Source organism: Sinocyclocheilus rhinocerous, unplaced genomic scaffold (assembly GCF_001515625.1).
Source record: "Sinocyclocheilus rhinocerous isolate Xijiao unplaced genomic scaffold, SAMN03320098_v1.1 scaffold990, whole genome shotgun sequence".
Lineage (NCBI taxonomy): Eukaryota > Metazoa > Chordata > Actinopteri > Cypriniformes > Cyprinidae > Sinocyclocheilus > Sinocyclocheilus rhinocerous.
In genome coordinates, this window is record NW_015652301.1 from 521,370 (window position 1) to 524,396 (window position 3,027).

Here is a 3,027-nt window from a genome sequence, read left to right on the forward strand (position 1 = left end):
CACACACACACACACACACTCACTCACTCACTCACTTACTCACTCATTCTTTCATTCATTCACTCACTCAATCATTCAGTCACTCACACACACTCACTCACTCACTCACTCACTCACTCACTCATTCTTTCATTAATTCACTCACTCAATCATTCAGTCACTCACACACACTCACTCACTCACTTACTCACTCATTCTTTCATTTATTCACTCTCATTCATTCACTCTCATTCACTCATTCACTCACTCATTCTATCATTCATTCACTCACTCACGCTCTCACTCACAGTCACTCAATCACACTCACTCACTCACACACACACACTCACTCACTCACTCACTCACTCACTCACTCACTCACTCACTCACTCACTCACTCACTCACTCACTCACTCACTCACTCACTCACTCACTCACTCACTCACTCACTCACTCACTCACTCATTCTTTCATTAATTCACTCACTCAATCATTCAGTCACTCACACACACTCACTCACTCACTTACTCACTCATTCTTTCATTCATTCACTCACTCAATCATTCAGTCACTCATTCTATCATTCATTCACTCACTCACGCTCTCACTCACACAGTCACTCACTCACTAACTCACTCATTCAGTCACTCACACTCACTCACTCACTCACTCAAACAAACATTGATCACTATTATTTTGGTGACCTAAATGTTTTATTTTATTTATTTATTTATTTATTTATGTATTTATTTATTTATTTATTCGTCCATTCATTCGTTCGCGCGTGCGTGCGTTCGTTCGTTCGTTCGTTCATTCAAACCCATTGATCACTTGTTTTTTGTTTGTTTGTTTGTTCGTTCATTCATTTATTCTAACTGACACATTGATCTCTATTATTTATTGCAGATAATAACATGGTCACAAGTATACTGTACATTTTTATATACAATTGACAAAGTCAGTCAAAGTTTATGTTTTAGGAATAAAACAAATTTGGACATTTAATGTATCTAATAAAGTCCCTTAAACCACCCACATCTCTTTTTTCCGAACTTTAGGGGCAATTAGGAAAATATTTGTACTCTGAGGAGACCCTGAATCATTTGAACTTGAAGGGAACAAGTTTGTCTATGTATCTACTAACTCCTACGAGGCCAGCAATCATACTTCTTGAGATATTATATCCTAAACATGGCTTTCGTTTTTTGGTTTTTGTTTTCTTGGCCTGAAAATAATGAATACTTCAGGGGACTGTAAAAACATTAAAGTGTTAGAATCCTTTTTAAATTATATAAATTTGTGTAATATTTTAAAACTTTTCAGACCTTAGTTTTATGTCACCAAAAAAATAAGTAAGCTCTGAACAAAATATGATTCACTTATGTTTTCCTCTCTGTGACAGATTATAGATTGCGATTCCTTTTGGTGCCACTATCAGATGTTCGAATGTGAACACTATTGAGTGATGACTCAAATGAACCTGTGAAACTGGTCCATTGAATCTAACCGTTCGTACACACTAATGAATTTCTTAACACTACATTTACTCGGGTCAATAGCTTCAGATGTCCAGCTCATGCATGCTGCATATTCTGTTTGGATCCACCTGTCTGATATGCAGAAAATGAGCATGTTGACCTTGAAATGCCCTTCGTATAAGAGTCGCTTGATCATATCAATCCATACTGGTCAAGATGATGTCTTGAACTAGTTATGGATGTAACTGAACAAGGGAAGATAAAAAAAGAGCAAAATTACACGTCAACCAGCATCAGATGAAAATTCATTGTCTGGCTCAATCAAGCCATCTAACACATTTATGTTTTGAAACTGGGACGCCGGAAGGAAAATGAATGTTAATACCCACCGCCTCTGGTTTGTATCTGGAATGAGCCTGATTAGGACAAAAGACATTTCAATTGCCTTCAGCAAGTGATTGGCGTGGGCTGAAACGGGGCTTGATAATAAGGGGAAAGGTATGTCAAAATTTGATGAATAGGCTCATTTTTGTCATCATTCTCAAACATTTACGTGACACTCCTCCTCCAGCCCGGCAGCTCTCCATAATAACGTGTCCGTGTCCTAGTTGCCCTTCTAGGGACGACAGCCTGCTGTTCTTACTTTAAACCATCACCTGATGTGACCCACCGAAGACTGAGTAAAACAGCGAGTATCATAAAAAATACATTGTGTTCATTGCAAAGTGAAGTGAAGGAGGGAACTGGTTTCAGCTGGGAAATGATCTGAGCGTTCTAGCATTTGCTGGAAAGATTTTGTGAAGGGGAGCTACAGTACAGTATTTGCTGCATGGTTACATGTACACACACCCTATGCATTTCCTTTCAACGTCATTGCAAATCTGTGCAGGTTTCTTTCTTGTATAACACAAAAAATATATGTTTTTTTTCTATACAATGAAAGTCAATGGGGCCTAATGTTGTTTGGACCAACCTAAATGTTTTATTTTATTTATTTATTTATTTATTTATGTATTTATTTATTTATTCGTCCATTCGTTCGTTCGCGCGTGCGTTCGTTCGTTCGTTCATTCAAACCCATTGATCACTTGTTTTTTGTTTGTTTGTTTGTTTGTTCATTCATTTATTCTAACTGACACATTGATCTCTATTATTTATTGCAGATAATAACATGGTCACAAGTATACTGTACATTTTTATATAAAATTGACAAAGTCAGTCAAAGTTTATGTTTTAGGAATAAAACAAATTTGGACATTTAATGTATCTAATAAAGTCCCTTAAACCACCCACATCTCTTTTTTCCGAACTTTAGGGGCAATTAGGAAAATATTTGTACTCTGAGGAGACCCTGAATCATTTGAACTTGAAGGGAACAAGTTTGTCTATGTATCTACTAACTCCTACGAGGCCAGCAATCATACTTCTTGAGATATTATATCCTAAACATGGCTTTCGTTTTTTGGTTTTTGTTTTCTTGGCCTGAAAATAATGAATACTTCAGGGGACTGTAAAAACATTAAAGTGTTAGAATCCTTTTTAAATTATATAAATTTGTGTAATATTTTAA